Below are 18,228 nucleotides of genomic sequence, written 5' to 3'. Positions count from 1 at the left end.
AAAACAACACATTTCTCTTCCTGTTCAGCTGCAAAATTTTCTTGAGTCAAATCCTTGGTACAGTCAACAAGTTTGTTTACTTTAAAATTCAAGGTCGTAACATCTGTAGCCAAAGCTTCACTCTGGTCTTGTAAGTTTCCCACGAGAAAAAACATTCTATCCAGCTCAGCCTGTATTTTTCCATCTGCAGCCATTGTAATGTCTCCGAACCCCCTCTAGAGTGATTCTAGTTACTTAGTATTCTTTCTCCAACAATCAAGTTACTTTGTTTTTATTTTATTTCTTCTTTATTTTCAACAACTTAAAATCAATGTAGCAAAAATAACCAGCAAAAATAGCAACAAGCAAATTTTTCTAGCTTTGACAGCTCGTTTGACAGCTGTCAAACTCCTTGTGTCTCCTCAGCCAGCTCTCTCACGGATCACTCCCGGATCCCGGGGGGTGGCAAATCAACTTTAAAAAACAAACAAACAATTCTTGTCCTCTAATACTGTACTTATATTTCCAAATCGTGGAATTAATAACTCTTGTTTCACAAAAAGAGAAGTAGCCTCTCAACCTTAGTTATCCGATTCTTGCTTTAAATTGTCTACAAAACGGGGGGGGCGGACTTCCTTTTAACGCCTCCCCCGGTCGTGCCGAAATTCCAAAAAAAGAGAATTTTAAATCCAATTTCCGTAATACTCACGGGTTGTTACTTTTGTAATCCAGATTTCAAGGAAAAAAGTCAGCGCTTTCCGTCCATGGCTTGCGGCTTCGCTCCGTAGAAGTATTGGTCTACTCACAGCACCACGCCACTCACCGTCCCCCGCTCCGAAGCCTTTAAAAAGGCTTCTTCGCGGGTTGGGGGGCGCAAATGGTGCCCACCGAGTCACCAAGTCCACAGGCTACAGCGCCTGTGGTTTCTAAAGGTCCCCGCGTTGTCGCCGCGGCAGGACCCGTCTTCCACGGAGCCGATTCCCTCCGGAGCTCGGAGGGAATCCGCCATTAGCCTTTCGCGCTAACCCGGAAGTCCGGCTTCTCTTTGCTTTCAGCTTGAGTGGAGCCTTTGGAAATCTTCCCACGCCTCACTGCCATGGAAGAGTCCCTTATCTGCATTCCCAAGCCTCTGGCCTTGGGCTCCTGAGCCTCTGCTGGGCAGTATCTCACAAGATGTGAGGGGGAGCCACAGCGATAGCAGCGTTTCATAGCAAAAGCCTTTACAGAGTCCTCATTGCTTCTTGCCGCCCCCCACTCCCTTTTGGGGTACAGTCTGCATTTTCTTGCCCAGCTCTCAGTCTTTCTTCCTGTTCATCAATCAATCTCCCACTAATATATTCAATCGTGAGCTGGTCCGGAGGCATAACTTCCATTGTCAGAACCAGGTTCTCATAACTCCTGTCCAAAGAGCTCAGCAGTGTGTATGCCTTTAGCTCATCAGGAAAAGGTGCATTCAGCTGACGCAGCTTAGTGAAAATGGTCAGCATCTTTGCAATGTGATCACGTACTGATTCCCCTGGAGACAGCCTCTTCTCAAACAGAGAGTGTATCACATGAATCTTGGCACCAGCAGTGGTCCTTTGATGAACCCTGACCAAATCCCATGGCAACTCATTAATCCATCGATGTGAGGCAACTGAGAAGCCTCAAGGGCCATCACAATATGGGACATAGCTTTCTGGTCCTTTTTAACAGCGGCATTCACCCTCTCAAGCTCAGCAGCATTTGCCCCAGCAGCAGCCCCTGGCAGCTCATTTTGGGTGCACTCCCAGAGTTGTTTGCCCATCAGCCAATATCTGATCCTCCTGGACCAATCTTCCCAATTATGGCCATTCAATCGCTCAAAAGAAACATTAAAAGTCTCATGTGATTGCGTTTGCTGCTGCGCCATTTTCCCGGGGCTATAGCTTACTCACGCTTCTGCAGGCTGGTTGCTTCAAAGATGCTTCCTGCAGCAAGCTCCGCTTTCACCAGTGAAATCTGTCCCTTCACAACAGCAGGCCGGATCTCAGAGCTGGACTCTGCTTTGTTTCCTTCTCACACTCAGCACAAACGTAGCCTGAGCCTTCCATAACCTGTTGAATAACTGCCCAGGTCCGGCACGTTTCCCCTGTGCCAGAATTCCCAGGGTCAGCACCGGAGTGGCAGCGTGTGCTTGATGTGCGATTGAAGAGAAAAGTCCATACACTGTTTCTTGCTAACTAAACAGCTTTTATTTACATCGGACAGATAATACAAGCAATTCCGTCAGAGACCGGCGCCATAGTGTGTATCTCTTACTCTTCTCTGGTCAGAAGTGAAACTATCACACAGGCAAAGAATGTGGAATTCCCCAGATGTGGGAAGCTCCTCCCCAGATGCAGGACACATAGAGGTTAACCCTATAACCACCGAACCTCACATTATCACCAATATTTACTATTATTCATTCACTATTGATAAATATCATGATGTATTATTATCATTCTTTCTAAGAACCCCCCATTATTCCCAACTGAAAAGTCTCTGGCGACGCCACCTCTTTGAGGGCATCCCTCCCTCCACTGAAATCCCTTGCTAGAGCTGAAGCTGCAGGTTCAGGTCCCGCCCTCTTCCGTGGGAAAAACTCCCTTTGGAAAACCTTGGTGGCATGCCAGCTGACCAAATGGCCTCCTCCCTCCTGGATGGACTTGCAGCACTTGCCACCTTGGGAACTCCCTGCTACTTGAGATGAAGAAATCGCCTCGCCTCTGGAGATCTGGAAGTCTCCTCCTTTGGAACTCCCTTCCACTTGATTCTCAGGTGGAACGCCCCCCTTCTCCTCCAGAGTCACCCCCGCAACAGTGGCCATAGTCATTCTTGGTTCCTTCCCTCCCAGGCAATGTTCCAAGCAGTGGGCCGACCCAAAGGTGAGGAATCATTGATGCCACGACACCACTGGGTCATGCAGTGCCAACGAGCTCATTCCCAATATAACGGGGGGTCCCGCCACTGTGGTCACATGAAAGGCAATTGTTTCCACGTGCCTGGACATCCTCAGCCTCATCGGGGGTGTCTGGTGCATTACTCCCCCCTCCAGTAGCTCTCTCCCATCAATTGTGGTCACTTGCAAAGGGAAGTCTAGTGGCAACAGGTGTAGCTGGTGGGCTAGAGCGAAGTCTCTGCTTAAAAAGTCGCAAGAAGACCCAGAGTCCAACAAGGCTTGGATTTCTATGGGGTGCCCATTAGGAAGCTCCAGCACCACTTCAACAGCTATGCCCGCCTTGGGAGGCTCTGGCAGGGGCCCTTCTACTGGTTGCCTGCCTGGCTGCTGCCCCTGTTGGTCTGCAGCCAGGCTCCTTCGTTTCCCTGCACCTGAACCTTCTCTCCCTCCTCCTGTTTGCCTGCTGCCCCCATCATGCCTTGCCAGGCTTTCTTCTGGGGACAGGCCTTCGTGAAATGACCTGGACGCTGACAGATGAAACACTTTTTGGCTGCTTTCCAGTCCCTCACCTCTTTCTTCCTGAGCTCAACAGCGTTTGAAAACTCTCTCTCTCGGGCTCCATCAATTTCCATTGGCTCGGCTGGTGGCAGACTGTGGGAAGTTCCTGTTGGCATCTCAGGAATGCGGTTGCCCTGGAAACGCTTGCCTCTGGCTTCCCGCTTTTCCTGAGTCCGCGCCTCCTGCCGCACCCCAATGGCTAACGCCGTCTTAGTTAACTCATCCATGGACTGCAGGCGGGGGGCTCTGGATAATTCATCCTTTACCTCTGGATTCAAACCTGCCTCAAACAGAGCTTGCAGGGGTTCAGAGTCTAAGTCCCAGCCCAGCTTGTGCACTAGCATCACAAAACGCAACTAGTAGCTCCTGATGGTCAGAGACCCCTGTTTGAAACTCAGCAGCTCCCTTCGGGTTACACTCCCCTCCGCCTCGCTGGAGAACATAGTGTCCATCGCCTGATAAAAAAAGTTCAGGTCTTTCAAGGCATCGTTCCTGGCTGCTATGAGCGGTCTAATCCATTCTCGAGCCCCCCCCCTCTAGGTGTCCGATTATGAAAACAACTTTCTCTCGGTTGCTAGAAAACCCCCCTTCTTGCAATTCCAACGCGTATTGGATCTCTGTTCTAAACGCATTGTAATCTTGGGGCTTTCCTCCAAACTTGCTCACTAGCCCTGGGACCTTTCTTCCGATCGGGGTGGCTCTGACCTGACCATCCTTTGCAGATGACTTGGTACTTACACTACAAGAGCCTGAATCTAGTACAAAAAGGGTTTTGGAATTAATTCAAGAGTTTGGTCAAGTGGCAGGATTTAAATTGAATAAGTCAAAATCGAAGGTATTGGAGAAAATGAAGGTATTGGAGAAAAATTTAACATCATTTGAAAAAGAAAGGTTTCAGAATGAGACAGGGTTAACTGTGGTCAAGAAAGTGAAGTATTTGGGGATAAACATGACAGCTAAAAATGTGAACCTATTTAAAGACAATTATGAGAAATCTTGGACAGAAGTGAAAAAAGACTTAGAAATCTGGTCAAATCTGAAGCTTTCCTTGTTGGGTCGAATTGCGGTTATAAAGATGAATGTATTGCCTAGAATGTTGTTTTTGTTTCAAACATTGCAAATAGTGGACAAGATGGACTGTTTCAAGAAGTGGCAGAAAGACATTTCTAAATTTGTCTGGCAGGGCAAGAAGCCCAGAATAAAATTCAAGATATTAACTGATGCAAAGGAAAGGGGGGGATTTGCCCTGCCAGACTTCAAACTTTACTATGAATCAGCAGCTTTCTGCTGGTTGAAAGACTGGCTACTTCTTGAGAACACAGACATTTTGGACTTAGAAGGTTTTAACAATACTTTTGGGTGGCATGCATATCTGTGGTATGACAAGGCCAAAGCTCATAAAGGTTTTAAAAATCATATTGTCAGGAAAGCACTATATAATGTCTGGACTAGATACAAAGACTTGTTGGAAAATAAAACTCCAAGGTGGTTGTCACCAATGGAGGCAAAAGCTGTTAAAAAGCTTAATATGGAGTCTAAATGGCCGAGATATTGGGAAATTTTGGAACAAGAAGGGGACAGATTGAAATTGCAGAGTTTTGAGAAATTAAAAGGGAAAGTGAGAGACTGGCTTCATTACTATCAAATAATGGAGGTCTTTAAGATGGACAGGAAAATTGGCTTCCAGGTGGAAAAATCAAAATTGGAGACTGAACTGTTAGAATCCAGTACTAAAAACCTGTCAAAAATGTATAACTTGCTGTTGAAATGGAATACACAAGATGAAACGGTTAAATCAGCAATGATTAAGTGGGCACAGGATATTGGTCATAACATCATGTTTGCTGACTGGGAAAAGTTGTGGACCACCGGGTTGAAATTTACGGCATGTAATGCCCTAAGAGAAAATATTATGAAAATGATTTATAGGTGGTACATGACCCCAGTCAAGCTTGCAAAAATTTATCACTTGCCTGATAATAAATGCTGGAAATGTAAAGAAAATGAAGGTACATTCTTTCACCTTTGGTGGACGTGCCCAAAGATTAAGGCGTTCTGGGAAATGATCTATAATGAATTGAAAAAGGTATTTAAATATACCTTCCTGAAGAAACCAGAGGCCTTTCTCTTGGGTATTGTCGGCCAAGGGGTGTTAAAGAAGGATAGAACATTTTTTATGTATGCTACAACAGCAGCAAGAATACTCATCGCAAAGTATTGGAAGACACAAGATCTACCCACCTTGGAAGAATGGCAGATGAAGGTGATAGACTACATGGGCTTGGCAGAGATGACGAGCAGAATCCGAAACCAGGGAAGAGAAACAGCGGAAGAAGATTGGAAAAAATTTAAGGACTATCTAAAGAAATATTGCAAAATTAATGAATGTTAAAATGACGCTGGATTAGAAAATATGTGGTTATTAGCGGTAACGGATAAGTTAAAGAAAAAAAGTAAGATTAAAATTAAGTTAAAAATAAGGGAAGGATTTGCTGAAAAATTAGTTAGAAATTGGAATACAGAAAGGGAAGGTACGAGGAAGTCGGGAAAGTAAGTTATAAGAAATTAAGGGTTGAATTTATATGTGTTTTTTATATATATATATTGTCTGTCATTTTTATTGTATTGTATTGTTTTGTTTTTGTTGTTATAAAAAACTTTTGAAACTTTAATAAAAAAAATTATATATATAAAAAAATGACCTGACCATCCTGTGCTCGCCTCTCCTCCAGCCAGGCTGACAGCGTAGCAACGTGCGCCTCGAGGTCTCGGTTCCGTTCCATTAACCCTCACACCATTGCTTCCTGCTCCGTTTCCGTGGCTGCTCCAGTCGGGCTCATCGTGCTGCCTTCAAGCGGCTACCCTCGAGCAACGTCAGGGACTCTCAGATTGCTGTTAGAGGTATCGGGTGGTTGCTCGAGAGCAATCAGGCAATATGCCTCAATAGTCTGTTCTAAAGCTTTCTTATTGGTGGTAAAAAAACTTTAGAATGCAGAGCGCCTCTATTCCATGTCTTGCTCATTCACTGGCAGAATCTGAGTGGGTGGTCCTTAAATCTTCCCCAGCAGAGTAGTTTCTTGACCCCCAGTCTGCGCCTCCCCTCTCTGCGCGGAAGCTTACTGCACAAGGAAGGCTTGGGTAACGGGGGACCTCCCTCCTCCCCGCTTTGCTCAGGCAAGGTGTCCTGGCACCGCCTTGCATCTTCTGAGCCCTGCATCTCCTCCCCACTAGAGGCGTGGCTGCCTTCCTCCGCTGAGGAAGTGCTGCTTCCCACAATCTTTGGGGGCTCTCTGTAATCCATCCGCCTTTTCCCCTCTCGCTCCTGAGTCAATAGCAGTTCCTTGACATAAATCATCCGCAAAGGCTTTTAATTTATATTGTTTGGATCCTACTGTAATACCTTTAATTTGTTCATTTTTTCTTATCATACTTAGCAAGACCTCAAGAACCGAAATAAACAGCAGAGGGGAAAGTGGGCACCCTTGCCTGGTTCCCTTTTCAATTCAAATTTCCTCCGATACCACATTATTTACAATAATTTTAGCTTTTTCTTCATGATAGATCGCCTTAATGCCATTTAAGAAATCTTGACCAACCCCCATACTCTCTAAATTGTACAACATAAAACTCCAAGATACATTGTCAAAGGCTTTCTCTGCATCAATAAAATTAACATTGCTTTACAGTTCTTTCTTATTTCCAACTTTTCCAAAATATCCACAACATTCCTGATATTATCTTTCATATGTCTTCCAGGCAGAAATCCTGCCTGGTCCTTATGTATATATTCTTTAGCCTGTTAGCCAGTATATTCGCAAAAATTTTATAATCCACATTAAGTAGGGAGATTGGTCTGTAGTTCTTAACATTGGATCTATCTTGATCTTGTTTGGGAATCAGAGTACTATAAGCTTCCTTCCAGGTTTCAGGTGCTTGGCCCCCTCCTAGAATCAAATTGCATACTTCTACCAAAGGTTGAATAAGCCAATCTTTCAATGTCTTATAATATTTTGCTTATAGACCATCTGGTCCTGGGGCCTTGCCCAGTTGCATTGAGTTTGTTGCATATTCCACTTCCTGTCTTGTAATTAGACCCTTTAGTAGGATCTTTTTATCCTCAGGAAACTTCTGCAAGCCATTGGTTTTAATAAATTGCTCAATCTTGGCCTGGTCCTCTTTCTCCTTTTTATACAGTTGTTTGTAATACTTATGAAAACATTTTCTTATGTCCACAGGGTTCTCCACAGACTTTCCTTCTGTTACAATATTTGTGATGGTACTTTGCTTTTGCCTCTTTTTTAATTGCCAGGCTAAAAGTTTCCCACATTTATTTGCAGATTCAAAGTTCCTTTGTCTCATCCTCCTTAATTTCCATTCTATTTCTTGACTAATAATCTGTGAATATTGAATCTGAAGGGCTTTAATTTCCTTTTGTATCTGCAAATTCTTTGGGTATCCTCTAAGATTCTTCTCTTTATCTGTTAATTGTTCCAAAATTTTGTCTTTTTTCTCATTCTGTGTCTTTTTCCTAATTGAATTTTGTTGAATGAGGAATCCTCTCATTACTGCTTTGCTGGCATCCCAAATAACCCTTGTTTCTGTTCCCTGATTCATATTAATTTCAAAGTAATCCTTTAGGGATTTTGGGGCTTTATTTACAATTTGGGTATTCCTCAGCAAGTCATCATTCATTCTCCATCTGAAGGAACCCTGTAGGAACCTTTTCAGTTCCATAAAAACTGCATTATGTTCTGAGCAAGTTTTACGGCAAATTTCAGTTTTTAATACTTTAGGAACCATGTCTCTAGTTATCCATAGGTAATCGATCCTCGAAAATGAGTAGTTTGCATCAGAGAAAAAAGTGAAGTCTTTTTCAGTTGGATTTCTAACTCTCCATATATCTGACAGATCAAATTTGTCAGTTATATCAAAAATAGTCTTGGGTAGTCTGCCAGCATTCAAAGTTTTTTGTCTCTGGGTCCTATCCATCAAAGTACATGCAACTCCATTCAAATCTCCCATTAAAATTAATTTGTAATCCAAATGATCCAAAAGACCTGTTTCCAAGTTTTTAAAGAATTGCACTTTGCCATCATTAGGTGCGTAGATTCCTAATAACAAATATTTTTCGCCTTGTACTGTAATTTCATTTTTTTATATATATAAATTTTTATTAATTTTCCAATACATTTATACATTTTTAACCAAATTATAACAAAACATCTCTGTAATGGGAATTGGGGTTGCTTGTGCGTAAACTCCAAACTGCTCCAAGCTGGTTGTATAGCTAAACCTTTCCCTGGTTTGACAGCCCTTACAACGCGACTGTCTCAGTCACTGGCACAATCCGTCAGTGGGCGTTTCCTAAACTTCTTCCAACATAAGAATTCCTTGACTCCAAGTCTCCTCCTAGATTCTCTGCGCGGAAGCTTTCTGCGCAGAGTGGGCGTGCCAAGCGGAGGTCCTGTGCTCTCCCCGCTGATCTCACTGGAAGAGTCTCAGAGCCTTCCCTCCGAAGTACTCTCAGCCTCCCCTTTCTTCCTGGTGTCACCTTGATTTCCTTCCCCAGCGGAAGCTCTCTCTCTCTCCTTGCTAGTTCCCTCCCCTGCATCATTGGGGAGTCTTACCTCTCCTCTTGTCTCTGATGGCCATTCCCTGACAATCTCTTTTGGACTTCCTTCAGCTTCCCTGGCAATCATCCATGTTTATCTCTTAATTACGCATTCCCTTTACACATATTGCCATTTGTCTTCCCTCTCCCTTCTATTTCTTTTTTGACAATATCTCTCAGCGCCTCTCGAAACCCCACTAGCGTTGTTTGTATATCGCATACATTTTTCAGATACTCTACAAACCTTCCCCAGTCTTCGATGAACCTTTGGTCTCGGGCATATCTGATTTTCCCAGTTAATTTGTCCAGTTCCGCATAGTCTGTCAATTTCAATCTCCATTCTTCTATTGTCGGTAATTCCTCTTGTTTCCATTTTTGAACCAATAAAATCCTTGCCGCTGTAACTGCATACTGAAAGAGTTTACAATCTTTTCTTCTTATTTCTTTCCCTGTAATTCCTAAAAGAAAGGCTTCTGGTTTCTTCACAAAAGTAAATTTTAACATATTTTTCAATTCATTATAAATCGCATCCCAGAAACCTTTCACCTTCTTACATTCCCACCACATATGGTAAAATGTTCCTTCTTTTTCTTTACATTTCCAACACTTATTGCATGTCTTATACATTTTTGCTAATTTTACCGGTGTGATATATCATCTGTAAAACATTTTCATAACATTTTCCTTCAACGCAGTACATGCAGTAAATTTCAGATTTTCTTTCCACAATTTTTCCCAATCGTCAAATTGTATATTATAACCAAAGTCTTTGGCCCATTGTATCATTACCGATTTAACCTCTTCATCTTTCATTTTCCATTCCAACAGTATTTTGTACATTTTTGACAGAATTTTACATTCATTATTTATTATATCTACTTGAAACTTTGAATCTTTTTCTCCATATCCACATTCTTTTATGTCTTTTTTAAACATTTCATTAACCTGTAGATAATGCAACCAATCATATACATGTTCTTTAATTTGTTCATATGGCTTTAACTTCCATTTTCCCTCCTCTTTAATCACCATTTCACGATATGTAATCCAATTGCCTCTCATATTAATTTTCTTTACACTCATAACTTCTAACGGAGATAGCCAGTGTGGAACTTTTGGTTCCAGTAAATTTTTGTACCTGTCCCATACCTCTATCAACGAATTCCTGAAGATGTGGTTCCCCAAACCTTTATGAATTTTCTTCTTATCACACCATAGGTATGCATGCCACCCAAATCTGTTATCAAAACCTTCAAGGTCTAATAATTCCTTATTGTCTAATTTTATCCATTCTTTTAACCAGCAAAGACATGCTGCTTCATAATATAGTTTCATATCTGGCAGGGCGAAGCCTTCTCTTTCTTTTACATCTGTTAATAACCTATATTAACAGGGCTTCTTGCCCTGCCAGATATACCTTGAAATCACTTTTTGCCATTCCCTTTATAATGGGGATAGTCTGAAATAAAAATAACATCTTTGGAAGCACACTCATCTTTATCGTGGAAATTCTGCCCCAAAAGGACAGTTTCATTCTGCCCCACACCTCTAGATCTTTCTTTATTTCCTTCCAAACCGGTACATAATTATTCTGAAACAGGTCAATATTTTTAGGTGTTAACCAAATCCCCAAATATTTTACTTTTTTCACAACCTCTGTCTGTTGTTGCATTGTTTCTATCTTATTTTGTTCCATAGTTTTAGCAATTATTTTAATCTTTTTCTTATTCAATCTAAATCCTGTCATTTTTCCAAATTGTTCTATTTCCTCCAAGACTTCTTTTACACTTTCCAGTGGTTCTTCAATTGTTATAACCAGATCATTGGCAAAGGCTTTCACTTTATATTCATTCTGCCCCACTGTTACCCCTTTAAATGATTTATTTTGTCTAATCGCACTTAAAAAGACCTCTAGGACCGTTATAAATAATAATGGCGAGAGCGGACAACCCTGTCTTGTTCCTTTTGATATTTTTATATCCTCTGTAATTACGTTATTGACTAGCAGTTTAGCTCTCTGTTCTGTGTATATTGCCTTAATTCCATTGAAGAACTCTTTCCCCACATCCATACACTCTAAATTTTTCAGCATAAAATCCCATACTATATTATCAAAGGCCTTTTCTGCATCCACAAACATTAATATCGCTTGTTTCTCATTCCTGGCAGTCAGATATTCCAAAATATTAATTATATTCCTGATATTATCTTTCATTTGTCTGCCTGGAAGGAAACCTGCTTGATCTTTATGGATGGTTTTCAACAGTATCTTTTTCATTCTCTTCGCTAAAATTCCTGCAAATATTTTGTAATCCGTCTTCAATAATGAAATAGGCCTATAATTTTTGACTTGTGTTAAATCCGAATCTTGTTTTGGAATCAAAGTGATAAATGCTTCTTTCCATGTATCTGGGATCTCTCTTTCTTTTAAAATATTATTCATAACTTCTTTCAATGGTGTCGACAATACATCTCTCATTTCTTTGTAATAACCTGATGTAAATCCATCTGGTCCCGGGGCCTTTCCTCTCTTCAATTCTTTTATAGCCTCCTTTATCTCGTCCATTTCTATTGGAGCATTCAGCTGGTCTTTTTATATTCCATTCCACTTCTTTGTTTATTATCATTGCAAATTGAGTTTGTAAGATCTTGATTTCTTGTTTAATTTTTAAGTTATTTGGTTTTCTAATTAGTTTTTGTTCATTGTCCATAATCTGCTTCAAAATTTCTTTTTTCCCTTTTTCTCTATTTTTATTCCTCAATGAGTTCTGCTGAATGAAAAAGCCTCTCATAACTGCTTTACTTGCGTCCCAGACCACATTCATCTTTGTCCCTTTGTTGATATTATCCACAAAATATTCTGTTAGTTTCTTTCGTGCTTTTTCTAAAGTTTGCTGATCATCTAATAAGTATTCATTGATTCTCCATCTATAAGTCCTTTCCTCAAAACCTTTTAATTCCATTTTTATTGGATTATGATCCAAAATTACTTTAGGTTGTATTTCAATTTGTTGGATTCTTGGAGTCAGTTCATTCAAAACCCATATTTGATCTATTCTTGACATTGACTAATTTGGTTCTGAATAATAAGTGAATTGCTTCTCCAATCGGTGTCTGAGTCTCCAAATATCGATCAAACCGCAGTTCTTAGTCATCGTAAAAAAAAGTCTTCGGTAGTTTCCCTTCCTTATTTGTTCCTTTTCTTAGTCTGTCCATTTCCAATGAAACCATCCCGTTCATATCTCCCATTATTATAATTTTTTGATCCATATAATCAAATAGTTTTTCTTCCAAGATTTTGTAGAAATCAGTCTTATTTCCATTAGGTGCATAGATCCCGACAATTATCAAATTTTCACCCTGCCATTTGATCTGGACTGCTATAATTCTTCCTTCTTCGTCTTTAAAGATTTGTTGAGATTCAATTTTGTTTTTGATATATAGAACTACCCCTCTTTTTTTTCTTTGTCCAAAGATACAAATTCGTTCCCTAATCTTTTATTAATCAGTATTTTTCTATGTTTCCTTGCCACGTGTGTTTCTTGCAAACATATAATGTCCAAATTCTTCTTTTTCAAAAATTGTTCAATTTTATTTTGTTTTTTCTTATCATTCATCCCATTAATATTCCAATTCCATAATTTTAGCACCATGATGGATTCCAATTAAATAAATTTAAATAAATTTTCTTATAATGTATCCTTTTCCTCTCCTTCTTCTTCTTCTACTTCTTCATCTGACTTCTTTCCGTTCTCTTCTTTTTCCTCCCCGATTCTGACTCTTCCTTAGATCCTGCTCCTCCTTCTGCACCTTTGACTTCTTCCTCTTCTGCCTTTAGTTCCTTGTATTTTCTCCAAAATTTCCCTGTTTATTCTGGGCTTGTCAACCTGTGCTTCTTTTGTAGAAAAACGAGACTCCCTCAGGGAATTCCCACTTGAAATCAATTTTGTTTTTCTTAAGAGTCTGTACCAATGGCTTGTATGGATCTCTTCGTTTCAGCAATCTTATTGGTATATCTTTAAAAATGATTATGTAATTTCCATCTATGTGTAATCTTTTCTCTCTGTTCTTCTGTAATATCAGATTTCTCATTTCTCTGTCTTTAAATGTAATTAAACAGTCCCCTGGAAATTTCCTTGCTTTGTTTGATCTTACTTTCATTCTAAATGCACTTTCTACTGTTTTTACAACTTCTTCTGTTGGTAGCTCCAGCCATAATCAATCTCTCTTTAATATCTTCGTTCTGTATCTCTGGCACTGATCTCAGCCTCAGATTCACCTCCCTCTGTCTCAGTTCATTCATAGCTATCACATCTTTAATATCTTCCTGTGCTTTATTTATTTCCATCATATCCACTTTCATCTTCTTTTCTTCCCGTTTCACCTCTTTCATTTCTAATTTAACCTTTTTCATCCCTTCTTCCAATGATAAAGTTCTTTTTGATACCTCTCTTATTTGTCCTTTCAATTCATTGACCGTCTCGTCAATTTTTTTATCCATTTTGCCAATTTTACTGTCCACTTGCTCTAATTTTGTTTTCAATTTTTTTCACTTTGTTTAATTTCTGCAAACATTTTCAATATTTCTGCTTTTAAGTCCGATTCTTGCTTAGATGCTCTCCTTTCTGTTGGTGTCACCCCCTCCACCCCTTTCTTCTGTTGGTGTGCCATTTCTACCTTCTACAACCTCCCTCCCCAATCCTTCACCGAACTGCCTTACAGTACAAAACCCTGTTCATTAAATTAGCCAATAATCAATTATTGTATACCAAATTCAAGTGATAAACTTTAAACAATTTTTACAAATTCAATTATTGATTTATAATATGTCCACTTCAAAAAAAATAGGGAGTAGAATAGGTGTAGAGTAGTAGTGGGTAAAAAAAAGAAAAAAGAAAAATACAATATGTAGGGGGGTATCTTTTGAGAGAAGGGGTACCCAGATAGGTAAGTTGTCGGGTTATCTCCTTTTAATAACTTCAAAGGAGAGAAGGAGAAGCCAAATCCAAAATCCAAGCCAAAGTACAGGACAAAGTAAAGAACAGTCTTCTTGCCCCCAATCGGGCTAATCCTTAATTAGAATCTTCTCTTGCACTTCCTCCCATATAAAATTATAATCCAATTATAATAATAATTAAAAAATCATAATCCAAATATTTTCTTTTATAATTCAAATATAATGTCCAAATATAATTATTTTTCAAAAATAATTTTTCAAAAATCCAAATATTTTATAACCTATAACATCAACTCAGAAGATTGATTCTTAATTGTCTAGTTGGTATTAATTCCAGAATATATTTAAATACTTTTAAAGATGAATCAATAGAGTCCCAGAAGGAGTATTCCACATAGCACCCAAAACATGAAGTGGGAGAAGTCAGATTTCCTGTTTCTTAAAAGTATTCCACTGGCAAGGAAAAACATAGAAAAACAAATTGTAATGTCTCATTCCAACCACTAGGGAATTGGAGTGGCGTAGATCTAAAATTCATATAAGTGTCAGTCTCCAAAGGAAAAAAATAAAAATAAGGGGAAAACCACCTCAGTTCCAAATTATACTATATTTAATTTTTTCTTCTTAAGAGTCTATACCGACCAAAAGATGAAAAGAAGCTTTAATTCTCCCTCTGCAACAGCAGCCTTTTAACTCTTAACAATGGAGTCGAAGCCTCTCCTTCCAACGCGGCTCTTTGTCTTTAAAAGTGAAAGTGGGAAAGCACTTCAAGCCTTATATATCCTCTGCTACACCAAAGACGTCCATTTGCCACTATAGTAACTTTCTGATCCCCCTTTTACTGTAATAATCTTCCTGTGTCCTTGTAGCCTCTTCCAAAGTCTCTTCCAAAGTCTCTTTTATACTTTTTAACTTTAGGACTTCCGGGTTAACGCCATCGGCTAATGGCGGATTCCCTCCGAGCTCTGGAGGGAATCGGCTCCATAGGATTTGGGTCTTGCCGCTGCGGCGATGCGGAGACCCTTAAAAATCACAGGCGGCGAAGCCTGTGAACCTGGTGACTCGGCGGGCACCATTAGCGCCCCCCGACCTGCGAAGGAGCCTTTTTAAAGGCTACGGAACGGGGGACGGGGTGAGCGGCACGGTGCTGAGAGTCGACTGCTTCTCCTACGGAGTGAAGCCGCATGCCATGGTCGGAGAGCGCTGACTTCTTCTTGTGAACAATTGGACTCTAAAGTAACAACCCGTGAGTAATACGGAGATTGGACTTGTAAAGAAATTTATTTTTTTTTGAATTAGGCACGATCGGGGAAGGCGCAAACAGGAAGTCCGTCTCCCCCTCTTATAAATAATCTAAAGCAAGGACCAACTAACTAAGGTCGAGAGAATTTTTTTCCTACTTAATGGGTAAAAGACATTAATTTCACGATTTGGCAGTATAAGTAATCTTACTGGAGGATAAGAGCTAATTTTGGGAGCTGAAGTACCACCCCCCCGGACCCGGGAGTGATCCGTGAGAGAGCCTGTTGAAGAGGTATTGAAGAGTTTGACAGCTGTCAAATTAGCTGTCAAGACGGAAAAGGAGAACTTTGTTTCTGTTGTTTCTGCTGGTTATATTTGCTACAATTTGGTTATATTTTGTTAAAAACAAGGAAGAACTGATACAAACTAACTTGACTTTTGGATTTGAACTGGAAGGAATACTAAGTAACCAAAATCCCTCTAGAGGGGATTTTGGGACATTACAAGAATGGTTAATAATAATATATAGATTTTATTGCATTAGCCGTGTGGCCATAGCATGATATACATAGAAATAACAACATAAAATGGGGGTGGGGAGGTAAAGGTAGATATCGTCCTGGGCAAATACTTAAAGAAAGAAAGGGGGGGAAAAGGAATAACAAAAGCGACAGGGGATTTAAAACATCGAGTGACAGATAGTACAAAAACAAAAAAAATAAAAAACTGCTGAGGCTGGAGGAGGATCGTTAAAGGGTCCTTCAGCTCCTCAGATTTGTCCTAGCTCCATTGTCCTTGTACAATAAGGCTACTTGGAACTTCGTTCGATTGTGCGGCGTATCGACTGCAGCTGTGGTGTTAAAGAAGAAGTTAGTGCCGCTTTCCTCTTCATCACACTGAGCAGGAAGTTAGCTGTCATCTCGGTAATCCAAGAATCAGAATCCTGCAAAAAAAGGGACACTATCCAAGGCTGGATTGGGAGATGAAGCTTGTTCATGAGAGGAGTTAAAAACCGAGATCTTTCATCTGTCCAGTTGGGACAGAAGAGCATTACATGTTCCATAGTCTCCAGAGCCATGTCGTTACAGGTGCATGTTCTATTTGCGATGGGAACTCTGGAATAACGACCCGACAGAACTGCTGTAGGAAAACAGTTGAGACGGGCACAGGTAAAGGCCCTTCGCTTAGCCTCCGAAGAAATTGTGAAGCAGTATAGAGGGATCCCTTCAGGGGGTGGAATAGCTAGGGCTAGGCCTGAACACGGCCCTCTTGCATGGGAAGCTGTGTTAGAGAAGTCAAGTTGCTGTAGCTTCTTTTTAATTGGAGGTAGGGCCGCCGGGCTGATGCACTCTAAGTTAAGAACAGTTTTACAATTCAGATTGAGAAGAGAGCGGAATTTGAGGTTAATTGTAGTTTTCCAAGGGGAATTATGAATATCTCTTAGGATCAGATTGGAAAAACCACCTCTAATTCGAGCATCCGATGCTAATAGGTGGGAGCTATAGGAAATGGCTCGACTCCATGCTCGTTTTACAATTGAGGGCTAGGCGAACTCAAGTCGTAGGGCTGCACCTGAGACACATCTCGGGACGCCGGAAAGAGATCTCAGAAACATATGAAGTGGGCGATCCAAGTTACCTGATATTGCTGTAGTCCATACTTCGCAGCCATATAATAATTTAGGGACAACTTTGGCATTAAATATTTGAATTGCTGCTGGAAGGTGTTTGCCGCCCTTCTGATGGTAAAATCGGACAATGGCATTAGAGGTCGTGGTTGCAGCGAGAAAGGCAGATTGTAGATGGGTGGTCCAGGAGAGATTATAAGTGAATATTAAGCCTAGATATTTAAAGGCTTTTACCTTTTCTAAGTAGCCACCTGTGATCTTAAGCGGCTCCAGCTTGAGTTTGCGGGAACGAGTGAAGTGGAGGACTTTCGATTTTTTATAATTAATATTAAGAGCTTCCGCCTTACAATAGGCGATAAATGCATTAACTGCATTTGCTAGGTCCGCAGCTGTTCTGGATAAGATGACGGCATCATCTGCATAGAAAAGGGAAGCAACGGGGTGGCCTGCTAAGTGAGGAGGATACTTAGATGCTAGCTTCAAGGGGGAAATTGCATCATGAAGATAGAGATTAAACAGTAAAGGGGCCAAGAGACAACCTTGTCGGACGCCCTTGGCTGTTGGGAATGGAGTGGTAAGGGAGCCGTTGGGATCACTTCGGACGCGAGCTGTGGTGTTTGAATAAAGGGAAATAATTAGGGAGAGGAGGTGCGGATCAATTCCCAGATGGGCAAGTTTGGACCATAATCTCTGCCTAGGAATGGAATCAAAGGCGGCCTCCAAGTCCATGAAAGCGGCAAATAGGTGGCCTTGCCTTGGTGCAGTGTATTTACTGGCAAGGTGATAGAGAGTTAGACAGTGGTCCATGGTTGATGCTGACTTTCGGAAGCCAATCTGTTCTAGCGGTAGAATGTTCCTCTCCTGGACCCATGAAAGAAGTTCTTCCAGTAAAACAGTGGCAAATATTTTCCCCGGAATAGATAATAAACTGATGAGGCGATAGTTCCTAGGGATGTTTGGGTGGCCGCCTTTGAAGATCGGAACTATTATAGCTTCTCTCCAGGAGTCGGGGATGTCTAGGGCGGAGGAGATAGCGGTGAATACAGGAGTCAGCTGTTCGCTCCACCAAAGAGGATCAGTCAGGAAAAGGTCCAACGGGACCATGTCTGGGCCGGGGGCCTTATTCCTTCGCATGGACATTATGATGTTGAAGATGCGAGTTGAGGTAAAGTTTATTGAGGAAGTGGGACTAAGAGAACAGGAACAGAGGTCCGACGGGGATTGAAGGAGATCTGTAAGATGATTTGGAGAAGCGAAACTGGTTGAATAATAGGCAATCCATTCATCAGCGGAAATCTGGGTAGCTGAATTGAATGGAGCCGAAGGTCTAACTAAGCGCCAGAAGGAGCGGG

General features: G+C 40.9%; 1 pseudogene; it reads right to left on the bottom strand.

Moving 5' to 3' along the window:
* Positions 1–18,228, bottom strand: part of LOC144326322 (apical endosomal glycoprotein-like) — a 216,467-nt pseudogene that overhangs the window by 25,736 nt on the left and 172,503 nt on the right.

This window comes from Podarcis muralis, chromosome W, assembly GCF_964188315.1.
Source record: "Podarcis muralis chromosome W, rPodMur119.hap1.1, whole genome shotgun sequence".
Lineage (NCBI taxonomy): Eukaryota > Metazoa > Chordata > Lepidosauria > Squamata > Lacertidae > Podarcis > Podarcis muralis.
Note: the sequence above shows the minus strand (reverse complement) of the source record. Positions and strands in the feature narration are given on the sequence as shown.